General features: G+C 34.0%; 1 protein-coding gene across 1 annotated transcript in view; it reads right to left on the bottom strand.

Annotated features, from left to right (window-relative positions):
- LOC129920260 (calbindin-32) overlaps positions 1-10,909 on the bottom strand; it is a 65,474-nt gene extending 54,565 nt beyond the window's left edge. The window contains exon 1 of the mRNA XM_056001548.1: positions 10,886-10,909. The gene's annotated coding sequence lies outside the window, so the exon portion shown is untranslated. The remainder of the gene's footprint in view (positions 1-10,885) is intronic.
- Positions 10,910-14,497: the final 3,588 nt, after the last annotated feature.

The raw sequence follows: 14,497 nt of genomic DNA on the forward strand, positions 1-14,497 counted from the left end.
TCTGTCTGTCTGTCTGTCTGTCTGTCTGTCTGTCTGTCTGTCTGTCTGTCTGTCTGTCTGTCTGTCTGTCTGTCTGTCTGTCTGTCTGTCTGTCTGTCTGTCTGTCTGTCTGTCTGTCTGTCTGTCTGTCTGTCTGTCTGTCTGTCTGTCTGTCTGTCTGTCTGTCTGTCTGTCTGTCTGTCTGTCTGTCTGTCTGTCTGTCTGTCTGTCTGTCTGTCTGTCTGTCTGTCTGTCTGTCTGTCTGTCTGTCTGTCTGTCTGTCTGTCTGTCTGTCTGTCTGTCTGTCTGTCTGTCTGTCTGTCTGTCTGTCTGTCTGTCTGTCTGTCTGTCTGTCTGTCTGTCTGTCTGTCTGTCTGTCTGTCTGTCTGTCTGTCTGTCTGTCTGTCTGTCTGTCTGTCTGTCTGTCTGTCTGTCTGTCTGTCTGTCTGTCTGTCTGTCTGTCTGTCTGTCTGTCTGTCTGTCTGTCTGTCTGTCTGTCTGTCTGTCTGTCTGTCTGTCTGTCTGTCTGTCTGTCTGTCTGTCTGTCTGTCTGTCTGTCTGTCTGTCTGTCTGTCTGTCTGTCTGTCTGTCTGTCTGTCTGTCTGTCTGTCTGTCTGTCTGTCTGTCTGTCTGTCTGTCTGTCTGTCTGTCTGTCTGTCTGTCTGTCTGTCTGTCTGTCTGTCTGTCTGTCTGTCTGTCTGTCTGTCTGTCTGTCTGTCTGTCTGTCTGTCTGTCTGTCTGTCTGTCTGTCTGTCTGTCTGTCTGTCTGTCTGTCTGTCTGTCTGTCTGTCTGTCTGTCTGTCTGTCTGTCTGTCTGTCTGTCTGTCTGTCTGTCTGTCTGTCTGTCTGTCTGTCTGTCTGTCTGTCTGTCTGTCTGTCTGTCTGTCTGTCTGTCTGTCTGTCTGTCTGTCTGTCTGTCTGTCTGTCTGTCTGTCTGTCTGTCTGTCTGTCTGTCTGTCTGTCTGTCTGTCTGTCTGTCTGTCTGTCTGTCTGTCTGTCTGTCTGTCTGTCTGTCTGTCTGTCTGTCTGTCTGTCTGTCTGTCTGTCTGTCTGTCTGTCTGTCTGTCTGTCTGTCTGTCTGTCTGTCTGTCTGTCTGTCTGTCTGTCTGTCTGTCTGTCTGTCTGTCTGTCTGTCTGTCTGTCTGTCTGTCTGTCTGTCTGTCTGTCTGTCTGTCTGTCTGTCTGTCTGTCTGTCTGTCTGTCTGTCTGTCTGTCTGTCTGTCTGTCTGTCTGTCTGTCTGTCTGTCTGTCTGTCTGTCTGTCTGTCTGTCTGTCTGTCTGTCTGTCTGTCTGTCTGTCTGTCTGTCTGTCTGTCTGTCTGTCTGTCTGTCTGTCTGTCTGTCTGTCTGTCTGTCTGTCTGTCTGTCTGTCTGTCTGTCTGTCTGTCTGTCTGTCTGTCTGTCTGTCTGTCTGTCTGTCTGTCTGTCTGTCTGTCTGTCTGTCTGTCTGTCTGTCTGTCTGTCTGTCTGTCTGTCTGTCTGTCTGTCTGTCTGTCTGTCTGTCTGTCTGTCTGTCTGTCTGTCTGTCTGTCTGTCTGTCTGTCTGTCTGTCTGTCTGTCTGTCTGTCTGTCTGTCTGTCTGTCTGTCTGTCTGTCTGTCTGTCTGTCTGTCTGTCTGTCTGTCTGTCTGTCTGTCTGTCTGTCTGTCTGTCTGTCTGTCTGTCTGTCTGTCTGTCTGTCTGTCTGTCTGTCTGTCTGTCTGTCTGTCTGTCTGTCTGTCTGTCTGTCTGTCTGTCTGTCTGTCTGTCTGTCTGTCTGTCTGTCTGTCTGTCTGTCTGTCTGTCTGTCTGTCTGTCTGTCTGTCTGTCTGTCTGTCTGTCTGTCTGTCTGTCTGTCTGTCTGTCTGTCTGTCTGTCTGTCTGTCTGTCTGTCTGTCTGTCTGTCTGTCTGTCTGTCTGTCTGTCTGTCTGTCTGTCTGTCTGTCTGTCTGTCTGTCTGTCTGTCTGTCTGTCTGTCTGTCTGTCTGTCTGTCTGTCTGTCTGTCTGTCTGTCTGTCTGTCTGTCTGTCTGTCTGTCTGTCTGTCTGTCGGTCTGTCTGTCTGTCTGTCTGTCTGTCTGTCTGTCTGTCTGTCTGTCTGTCTGTCTGTCTGTCTGTCTGTCTGTCTGTCTGTCTGTCTGTCTGTCTGTCTGTCTGTCTGTCTGTCTGTCTGTCTGTCTGTCTGTCTGTCTGTCTGTCTGTCTGTCTGTCTGTCTGTCTGTCTGTCTGTCTGTCTGTCTGTCTGTCTGTCTGTCTGTCTGTCTGTCTGTCTGTCTGTCTGTCTGTCTGTCTGTCTGTCTGTCTGTCTGTCTGTCTGTCTGTCTGTCTGTCTGTCTGTCTGTCTGTCTGTCTGTCTGTCTGTCTGTCTGTCTGTCTGTCTGTCTGTCTGTCTGTCTGTCTGTCTGTCTGTCTGTCTGTCTGTCTGTCTGTCTGTCTGTCTGTCTGTCTGTCTGTCTGTCTGTCTGTCTGTCTGTCTGTCTGTCTGTCTGTCTGTCTGTCTGTCTGTCTGTCTGTCTGTCTGTCTGTCTGTCTGTCTGTCTGTCTGTCTGTCTGTCTGTCTGTCTGTCTGTCTGTCTGTCTGTCTGTCTGTCTGTCTGTCTGTCTGTCTGTCTGTCTGTCTGTCTGTCTGTCTGTCTGTCTGTCTGTCTGTCTGTCTGTCTGTCTGTCTGTCTGTCTGTTTGTCTGTATAAGGAGCTACAGCCTAAACGGATGGACCGATTAATGTCAAATTTGGTATGTACACGGAGAAAACAAACCGCCAGGGATAACTTTACTTCTAGTATATTTAATCAGAATAAAGTTGAATATACCAGAAATAAAGTTAAATATACCAGAAGCATAGTCATCCCTGCCTTATTTTTTCTCTGTGTAGCGTTATTTGGCGACTCTCCAGAGGGGTTTTTGGAATTAATTGTTTTGGACCAAAAATGACGGTACTTGTCATATACCGATTTAAGTAAAATTGAAATATCTCGAAAACGGCTGCAACGATTTTGTTTAAAAATTCAAATGTTAGTACTAAGCTAAGGTCTATATTTTAATGAAAAATTTTTCGTTCCAAAATCATTATTATTATAGGTACCTGCCATAGAACCGTTTTTTTTTCAAATCCGATTATCTCCGAAACTGTTTATTCGATTTCAACGAAACTTGTGAAGAAGCATTTATATAATTTATATAAATATAAACCAAGAATAAAATTTCCAAAAAAATAATTTTTGGATTTTTAAAAAAAATTTGAAATTTTTTTTTTTTTGAAAAATCAAATTTTCGAAAACGGGACATTGAATTTTTTTGAAATTTTGTTTTTAGATGTTGATTAGTCATTTCTACAAAATGACATACCAATTTTATTTTAAAACTTTTTTTCTAAAAAATTATTTATCAAAAATTAGTTTTTTAAAAAACGGCTCTAACGATTTTGAAAATTTTTTTTCTAAAAATGCATCCGGTAAACCGGTATTGAAAGGTATTTGAAATAATTTGTATGTTATTAGAGAGGAAAAATAAAATTACTTGACAAGTGTCTGCCAAATTTTTGATTTAACATAGGTTTTTGGCTTCTGATGTGTTTTTTTTTTAGAAAAATTACAGGTTTTACATTTCAATACACTACAAAAAACAAATTTTCAAAATATTTTACTCGTGACCTTATACGTTTTGTAGGGCATACAAAAATTGTATTGCGTTTTGAAATCACGCATCAAATTTTTTTTAAACTCTTACAACTAAAAAACTGAAATAATGCAAAGCCACTATAAAAATCACCTTCCACCTATAAATATTAAAGCCAGCTGAGATAACCAAGGAAAGTCATTGACGTTTATGGATATGGTGTTAAAGGGTTCAAATATCGAATAACTTCTAAAAAAGATTGATTAACTAAAATTTTATGTGCAGTGTTCAAATGTGCCCCGTGTTCAAAAGTGCCTCACTCTCCCCTATGTATGTATTTTAAAAAAAATAAAGTAGGTAGGTACCTATGCAGTTGTGATATACTTAATATGCCCTATAAAATGTATAAGGTCACTAGAAAAATATTTTAAAAATTTGTTTTTTTTGTTGAGAAGTAGTGAAATGTAAAAATCTGTAAATTTTATAAAAATTCAGAAACCAAAAACCTACATAGTATGTTAAATCAAAAATTTGGTAGACACGACGCACAATGGGCCCAAAGGACCATTTGCGTCTCAAAAATGGTTTTTATGAAATTTTAATTTTTGGTAATTTCTTTACGGAAATGAATTAAGGGAAAGTCAATCTATATGTTTTCATTGAAATTTGATTTTTAAAATGAGTTTCTCTATTAAAAAATTGTATCTGAAGTCTCCACTTGAAAATACTTTGTTTGAGTAACAAAATAAAGCAAATCTTCACGATACGTTTTCAAATCTATATTTGAATAAATTATACAGGGTGTCCCACAGTCACCGCCCCAAACGAAAACCATGGATTCCTGAGGTCATTTTAAGTCGAAAAACTTAAAAGGTAATTTTCTCGTTTTCGTCCCGTTTTCGAGTTACCACGGTTTTTATGATTTTTGTTCTCTTTTCCCTTATCTGGCTTTATCTTTGCCAAACTACGTTTGATTTCAAAATTTTTTTTACAACCAATCAAGAATTTATTACAGTTTTAGTTTGTCTCAAAACTTTTTTTTCTGCGGACAACCGTTTCTCCACAATTTTGCATCAAACACAATTTTCTTCGTTTTTTAAGTTGTTTTTTACACTTTCATATCATTTAATTCAAAAAAACACGTTAATGAGTATTAATTTTTTGTGCTTTTTATTAAAGCCCAGTTTATTTTCATAAAAAAAAAAGTTTTATTTCATAAAAAAGGCTACTGAAATTTATTAAAAAAAATAAACAAACTGAGTGAATTAAAAAAATAATAATTTTTAAATAAAAAATTAATTTAAATGAATTAAAAACTTTTTCTGAGCTATTGTGGTTAAGAAAAGAACAAATAAATAAAGCTCAGAAAAAGTTTTAATTCATTTAAATAAATTTTGTATTTAAAAATTATTTTTTTTTTTAATTCACTCAATTTGTTTATTTTTTTTAATAAATTTCAGTAGCCTTTTTTATGAAATAAAACTTATTTTTTTTTAAGAAAATAAACTGGGCTTTAATAAAAAGCACAAAAAATTAATACTCATTAACGTGTTTTTTTGACTTAAATGATATGAAAGTGTAAAAAACAACTTAAAAAACGAAGAAAATTGTGTTTGATGCAAAATTGTGGAGAAACAGTTGTCCGCAGAAAAAAAAGTTTTGAGACAAACTAAAACTGTAATAAATTCTTGATTGGTTGTAAAAAAAATTTTTGAAATCAAACGTAGTTTGGCAAAGATAAAGCCAGATAAGGGAAAAGAGAACAATAATCATAAAAACCGTGGTAACTCGAAAACGGGACGAAAACGAGAAAATTACCTTTTAAGTTTTTCGACTTAAAATGACCTCAGGAATCCATGGTTTTCGTTTGGGGCGGTGACTGTGGGACACCCTGTATAAGTGTTGTATGTCGTTGGAAAGCTTATTTTAACTGCTATTTATATTGCTGAAAATAAAATTTTTTAAAAATATATTTTTAATTAATATTATTTTTTTCACACAATAAGCTTTTATTTGCAGTTTTTTAATTTCGAATTGAGTTTTAAATGTTTCCGCTGTCTTCCGCTGTCTACTTTTTTTCACAATTTTGTTCTTTGGTTTATGTACTAAAAGATACAAAAAGAATTGGCTGCTTTTATCTGCTTTTCTTTGATAGAGAACCATATATCTTTCGAAAGACATAGTACAAAAAAACGTATTTTGGTGCATCCTGACCTGTTTCAATACATATCTTGAGTTCTATTGATCGCACTGTCAAGATTGATGTCTTCAGGCTTTAGGGGAATGACAGAGCATCAGTCCTTATATTCAGAATGTGATTTTTTGTTGATTTAGCCCACTCACATTAATTGGAAAACTCGAAACTATATAAAGCCGCGATTTAAAGCTGACAGACTTTTGAATGCTTTATTAAAACGCATAAGGCTATAAAAATGCAAACTCACATTTTGGTTATACCTCCACTCCCAAAATTTGCTGTGGGCTCTTAGACTTAGTGTATGCACCCGAAATTGAAGATATTTGTACTATTAGAAAAAGTCTAAGGTAGCAGAAAAATGTTAGAATTTAATATTGTAATTGTTGAAAAAAATTTCATCTATGGAAAAAGTTACATAGAGATTTAATTTACTGATTTTGATTTTACTCGAAGATTTTCAAAAGAGCCGTTTAAAGTATTTAATTAAGAAGTATTTTCGTGAAAATTGACAACAAGTTTTTTTTTTGTGATTTCTTTTTTTGCTCTTTTCTCAAAAGCGTAGTTTTTCGACTATTTCACTTTGCCTTACAAACGACTTTATTTAAAATGAGTATAATCAATATTTTTCTTATAATTTTTCAATAAAATAGCTTTAATTTCAAACAACGTAACACAAACCAACTACATTGAAATGTGTTTTTTTCTTTATTTTATACTAATAAAAATATAATTAAGTAATTTTAAGACACGAAAGGAAGGCCTTTATAAAATTAAGAAACCAGTTTTATCTTATTTTGCAAAATTTGAGAAAATAATCTTTTAAGGTACAAAAGTTACAGATTTTTAAGACGTTCTAGCCTAGTCAAAATCGTATTTTTTAGCTTTGAATAAACGTTTAATACTTAAATAAAAATATTAGCTAAAAAAACAGTGTGTCAAATAATTTACTAAACATTTCAGGTAATATGTTAATAACACTGGTCAACAAAATTGAACTTTTTTTTTGCCACAAGAACCAAGATATACTTTTCTAGAGTTTTTTGACGTGCTGAACTCGAATCTGAAGTCAGAAAAATTTGATTGGCCTCCGTTTTTGAGATATTATCGTTATAAAATGCTAAAAAACTTCATTTTGGCTGTTTTCGAGCTTCAAATTTTATGTGGGGTAATTCATTATAAACAAATTTGTACCGATGATTTTAAGAACAGATATTCTTCTTTCAAAAACTGTTTAAATTTTCCCGATATCTCTTTTATTGCTCGAGATATCTTAAGTTTCAGTTAGTAAGCCAAAGAGAGCTAAATTTAATCTAAAGTTTAAGTCCCTGGGCATACAATTTTTGCCACAAGAACCAAAATATACTTTTCTAGAGGTTTTTGAATCGCTAAATTCGAATCTACAATCATAAAAATTCTATTAGCTTCCGTTCTTGAAATATAACCGTTATAAGAAAACCATTTTGTTGCATCTTATAACGGTTATATTTCCGGAACGGAGGCCAATAGAATTTTTTTGATTTCGGATTCGAGTTCAGCAACCCAAAAACCTTTAGAAAATATATTTTGGTTCTTGTGGCAAAAAAAATTTAATTTGGTTGGCCAGTGCTGCTTCTGAGTCAAAGACTGGTACTTAATTTTTTAATATCTCGGACAGTAAAAGTGATATCGGAAAGATTTAAACATTTTTTGGAAGAATAAAACCAGTTCTTATAGACACCGTTATAATTTTTTTCAAAATGAATTACACCACATAAAATCAAAACCTCGAAAACAGCCAAAATGACGTTTTTCGGCATTTTCTAACGGTAATATTTCAAAAACGGAGGCCAATACATATTTTCTGACTTCATTTTCGAGTTCAGCACATCAAAAACATATAGAAAAGTATATTCTGGTTCTTGTGGCAAAAACCTTGTTGGCCAGTGTAATTTGAGTTAATTATTTTCAGACTCGAAGAAATGACAGATTTTTGGAACGCCATAGTCGAGCCAAAATTGTACTTTTTGAACTTTGCCTAACTTTTCAAAGCTCAAAAATAATTTGCATTTAAAAAAAACTACGCTCAATGATTTCTGATACATTAAAGATTATATGTTCCAAATTTGGTTTAATTATTTCAGGAGACAAAAAAGTTACAGATATTTTTAAATACCCAAATCAAGCGAAAATCGTACTTTTTGAACTTTGACTAATTTTTAAAAGCTTAAAATCAATTTTAATTTAAAAAAAAAAGTAAGTTGAATGATTCGTTATATATCAAAGGCATTATATTCCAAATTTGAAGCAATTATCACAAAAGACAACAAAGTTACAGATTTTTGAGACGCCTAAGTCCATATGGGCCCACTGTGCGACGTGTCAAGTTATTTTATTTTTGCTCTCTAATAACATTCAAATTATTTCAAATACCTACCTTTCATACTGATTTTTGGTGAATTATTTCTCAAACATCGAATTTCAAGGTTTTGACTTTTAATCATCCATATCTCGAGTTGCAGATTAATGAATTATGCTGTTGGTATGAATTATTTCCTTAAAAATAAAAACGAGAACGTTTCAGGTCAAACGTTTTTTTAATAATAAAAATAATAATTTGATTTTTCATAACAAAACAAACTAGGCAATTTAGTTTTAACAAAATTTATAAACACGTATAAATTAATTAAAGTAGAAAACACTCTGAGGGCGTATTTTCAACACAGATTTTTTTACATTTTTTGTTTATATGTGTGACATTCATATATATTAATTACATCTATCGACACCAATATCAATCTTCTTTCTATCACTTTTGGTTAAGAAAATAGCTTTTTGGCATTTTTCTAAATTCACCTCTGTCTACCCTACTTCCGACTAAAATTTAAAATTTCTTATAATCCTGAATATTCATATTTTCAAATTCAATTTTCTCTGACATAATATTGTTTTTATACCTCTAAGGCAGCGTATTCATTATGCGCGGCAAGCCAACGAACATCGTACTGCGCGGAAGCCGCGCAGTATAAGTACCTGACCTGGTTGCCATTGCCATGCGGAGCAGCTCAAACATTTGCACTCTCGAACATGCAGCGCGGCGATCCATTCGAAATAGTGTAATGAGAAGAGAGCGAGGAGAGAATAGGGGAAGTTTGCTCCTTCTCCATTCTTTGTATTGTTCGGCAATCGTAGTAAGGCTGCCTTGCAAATCGGACGTGCCAAACCTATTCCATATAACTTATATTTTTCATTCTTGAAACTATTTTCAATAATACATGCATTACACTGCACAACAAGGTTTTGGATGAATAAACTATACAATACTTTTCCAATGGTTTTTGGTGTGCTGAACTCGAATCCGGAGTCAGAAACATTCTATCAGCCCTAGTTTTTGAAATATTGCCATTAGAAAATGCAAAAACACGTTTTTTGGCTGATAGCTCTGGTCAACAAAATTTGACTATTTTTATTATGAATAAACCAAACTATACTTTTCCAATAGTTTTTGGGGTGCTTAACTCGAATATGAAGTCAGAAATATTCTATCAGTCTTAGTTCTTGAAATATTGCAGTTAGAATCTGCGAAAAAAACGTGTTTTGGCTGTTTTTGAGGTTATGCTTTGATGTGAGGTACCTTATTTTGGCATATTTTTTAACGGTTTCTATAAGAACTGTTTTTCTTCTTTGAAAATCTGTTTGAATCTTTCCGAAATCAGCTTTATTATCTGAGATATCTTAAGTTTAAGTACGTGTGTTTTGGCTTATTTTATCAATAACGTTATTTCAAACTGCAGTAACTTTAAATTAAAATATCTCGGATTATAATAAAAGATATCGCAAAGATTAAAACAGATTTTTAAAGAAGAAAGGCAATTCTTATACAAACCTTCACAAAAAGTGTTGCAAAAAAAATTCCCACACATTGCAGCATAACTTCAGAAACAGGTGTTTTTGCATATTCTAACGGTAATATTTAAAAAACGGGAGCTGATAGAATTTTTCTGAATTCGGATTCGAGTTCAGCACACCAAAAACCTTTGGAAAAGTATTGTTTGGTTAATTCATCATACAAAAAGCTCAATTTTGTTGTGCAGTGATTCATTATCTTTTCTTTTTATAATAAACTGATTTTATTCATTACATTCATTAAAGAAGATTATTTGTAAAAGCGTAAAAATAGAAAATGTCAAACTTTTACAGTTTTTGAAAATTTTAGGTATGTTTTGCCCTTTTGGATGTTTTATTTTTCTTCTTTTGGATTATTTGGTGGATTAGAATAAAGGTAAGTGCTGTTTGAGAACTGGAAACGTCCATAGTTGCTTCGCGAAGCTTAACTGTCACTTGCCGCAGATGAACATGATACCAGCGGATACCCCACAGAATGAATAGTCAAAAAAATTAAAAAATTAACTTTAAACGTGGCAACCCTATGCTTTGACAGGATGTCGCCAGACAAGGAATTTGGAAACTGTTTCTTTAGACATTACCTTTATGCTGGATTTACATTATGTACGTCTGCATTTCCAGATCTGCATTGAAAGGATACACAGTATTTAAGATTCACAGATGTTGGATAGAGAGAGTAAATGAAAATGCAAAGATCTTCATAAATGCAGATTAAAGGAAGAACATGTTCGTCTTCATCAATGCCTCTCCATTTATGATCTCTGCATTTTCATCTACTTTCTCTATCCAAGATCTGTGAATCCTTAATACTGTGTCTCCTTTCAATGCAGATCTGGAAATGCTCGTCCTATGGCGGGATCTTAGACTATTTAGGTCAGGCGGCAACACTTTTGAAGCATTTTTATAAGCAAATTCATTTGTACCAGCAGCCATTCTAGCAATTGATTTATGCACCATAAAAGTGAAAATCCAGGTATAGCCTTAAAGAATATTTGTATAAGCGATGACATTGCTGTTTTCAGTTCATTAGATCATTGTGTCCGATGATTTAACAAAAAATAATTTTACGGGTTGCCTTCTATGTTTCTACAAAGACCAAGTCTTCTGTTTTTAATTTAGTGAACTGTATATAAATTGCAGTTGTGACTTCCACGTCCGAAATGAACTTGATTGAATTTCGATTTACCACTAGTTTAATTGTTTTATCTATTGAGAAATTTTTAAGCTCGTATTCACCAATTTACCACAGGAATTACGGGAATATCTTTATATGAGTGTAAGAATGGGAGACACTTCATTTAAAATGTGAGGCAGACTAACGCCCAGCTGGGAGATGATATTACATCAGCTGGGTTTTGAATAACTTACATATATGTATAAGAGCCGATAAAAAGAGTGTTGGTGCTTATGCTAATTTTTTTCTATTTTTGAAAAAAAACGTCCAACAGATTGTTTTATAATAAACGCAGTGTGTTATAAAAGGGGAAAAAATATAGACTGCTGTTGTTAGAGTTCTGCGCAAGAACCCTTACGTAGTATACGAATACCATGGATGTCATACAAAAACGAATAATGTTGCAAAAGATTTTTGTTTAGATGTTCATGGGGTAGTTAGCAACAAGTATAATTATTGTTGCGTTGAATGTTCATGTAGAAGCAATACTTGACATATCGTGTTGCCACTTCGAAAAAAAATTTGCGCAGTAGATCCATAAAAAAATGCAGTACATTAAAAAATTTCGCAGTAGATTTTTTATTTAACAAGCTAAATATCCGTATGTTGAACTAAGAGTCAGAATACCTTTCTTATTACAACCAGGGCTACCTTTGCGCCTCTTTTTTTCACCTAATCCACTTTCCCTCCACTTTTTAAAAATTGTCAAAAAATCCCTATTTTTGATAATTTGCTTCGTCTTTTTCCTCTTTTTTAAAATTATGTACGTTTGATTAAAAAAATTGACATATTTTTGAAAATCAAGAAAAATGTGACCTGTACCACTTTCAATTATAACGACTCAATTGTAAAAAAATATAGGTACGTTGTGTTGTTATAAGCTTATTTTTGATAAATTTTGTGTTCTTTTTTGAAGAAATATGCACACACGGAGAAAAAAGTGTCACCTTAAAATAAGATGATGCGCACATTAAATTTCACCACCTTAAAATAAGGTGATATCCGCTTAAAATAAGGTGATTCCACTTAAACTCAGTTAAATTTAATGTGAACTTCATCTTATTTTAATGTGAATGTTCATCTTAAAAAAATCGACCAAAAATAAAAATTTTAAAATTATAGTCGCACTTTAGCTTTAGTTGCAGTTTACCGTACTCATTTCCAACAGCACAGTGGTCACCTTAATTTAAGGTGATGTCACCTTAATTTAAGGTGAAAGTCATCTTAGCAAAAAAAAACATGCAGAATTCCGCTTATATTAAGGTGCGATCCGCTTAATTCTATGTGGTCTGTTTTCTCCGTGCAGGCAATGTTCTTATAATATTCTGTTTTTAAAATTGTATGAACATAACACAATTTTAATTTTTAAAAATTGTGTTAAAAGGTTTGTGTTGCGGTTCGGAAAAGGCGCAAATGAGGTTAATCGTGTGACTGTCGTACTTAACTTATTCTATTTTCACATTTTTTTATTGGGGCCTCGTTTTTATCAAAATCCTCTTTTTTGGCCTCTTTTTGAAAATCTACAAAGGTAGCCCTGATTACAACCAGAGTTGGGGAGTAATCATTACATTTGTAATTAATTACTAATTAATTACAATGCAATTACTCCACTAGTAATTGCATTGTAATCGAATTACTTTCCCATTACAAAGGAAATGTAATTCGAAATGCAATTACAATTAAATTACCGTGTAATTTTATTGTAATTAAAAAGATGAAATTACAAAGGTAATTACATTGTAATTAAAATTGTAATTTTAAAGTAATTATATTTTAAAAACAAAATAAAACCAAAATCTAAACCTTCATTATTTCAAAGAAAAACTATGCCACATGTGAAGGGTGGACCTACACCCTACAGGGATGGGAGTTGTACCCAAATGTAGGTTAGAGTCCCCGCTACCTTTGGGGATCAAAAATTTTGTATTCCTTTTTTTCAAAATTCCGAAATATAGCCGTTGGAAGTTGGGGCGCGAAAAGCTTCTGGGAGCTGAACGCTTTGACCTAGAGACATGGGGGTGGTGCCATATGAAAGGTTATATTCTCAGCTATCCGATAGTGGTATAATCCGGTTTTTGGATTTTATCAAAATTCCGAGAAAATTGCGTTTGAAAGTTGGGGTAAAATTTTTTTTCGAAAAATCCCCGAACCTTTGAACGCTCCTCGAAGCTAAACCGCTTCAAAATTCCGAGATAAGTGGCAAGTTACATGTTGCATGTTGCAAGTTGCATGTTGCAAGTTGCATGTGGCAAGTTGCATGTGGCAAGTTTCATGTGGCAAGTTGCATGTGGCAAGTTGCATGAGGCAAGTTTCATGTGGCAAGATGCATGTGGCAAGTTGCGTGTGGCAAGTTTCATGAGGCAAGTTTCATGTGGCAAGTTGAATGTGGCAAGTTGCATGTTGCAAGTTACCTACATGTGGCAAGTTTATGTAGCAAATGGCATGTAGCAAGTTGCAAAGCCATTGTTCCTGAAGTACAACACAATACTTCAATCGTCGCTCCCATTGAATGACTTTTTTCATTTGCGGGCATAATAAATGCGCCGCGGTGAAATAAGTTATCGGACACAAACTTTGAAAAGTTTGTTTTGCTTAAAGCAATAATAAATTACCAGTAATTTTATTCTAACTTTTCGTGTAATATGATAATAGCTGTGTTTTGTTATTCTCGTGATCCAGATCAAATCATATTGTTTTCATTTCTCTTACAAAAAAAGCAGGATCTTGCTTTGTTATTGTAAAGCTAACAAACAAAATGATCTGATCTGGATCACGGGAATAATACAACACAGCTAATATTAATTAATTTATTGGATGATTTTGTTTCGTTTGAATAAAATAAAATGTTTGATTTAATTTAGAAATTAATTTCAGAGTTTCAATTACAATATAAATACTTTCAAATTCCAAAATATTTAATTACAATGCAATTACTTTTGTAATTTCATAATGTAATTACAATAAAATTACACGGTAATTTAATTGTAATTGCATTTCGAATTACATTTCCATTGTAGATAATGGGAAAGTAATTCGATTACAATGCAATTACCCTGTAATTACATGTAATGTAATTAACGATTCGATTACCCAACTCTGATTACAACCCAACTCATGTACAAAATTTAAATTAAGCATTTGTACTTCCTTCTAGATTTTTTTTTCACAACCCCAGACTCTTTCTGTTGGGCCAAAAACACTGTAAACAGTGTTAATCTTGTTGTTGGGCAGTATGTTTAGAGCTGGTTTTTAGTTAAGAGCACATTTGTACATTTCTATAGTATTTATTACAAAGGAATTTGTTTATTATTTCCTTAAAACGCTTGGAATTTGATTTGAAGAAGTGCAGTAGATTTGATTAAGTGGCAGTAGATTTATTTTTTGCAAGAAATGCAGTAGATCTACTGCAATTGCAGCAAAGTGGCAACGCTGGCACAAAGGTAGTTCTTCGGTAAACTCAAAATATATAATGTGGCGGAGAGGCTTAGGAATTTCCTTCATTTCCGTACTAATAACTGCCAGATACTGAGTTCGACAAACTTTCACAATGTCTTAATCTTGACTGCCTCAAAAAACAAAACGTTTGTTTTATCCTTTGACATGTTAGAAGCTTTTTCTATATATTTTTAGATATTTTCGTTTGGTTTTAATAATTGTTTATCTAATAGACCTTT

This window comes from Episyrphus balteatus, chromosome 4 (genome assembly GCF_945859705.1).
Source record: "Episyrphus balteatus chromosome 4, idEpiBalt1.1, whole genome shotgun sequence".
NCBI classification, from domain to species: Eukaryota; Metazoa; Arthropoda; class Insecta; order Diptera; family Syrphidae; genus Episyrphus; species Episyrphus balteatus.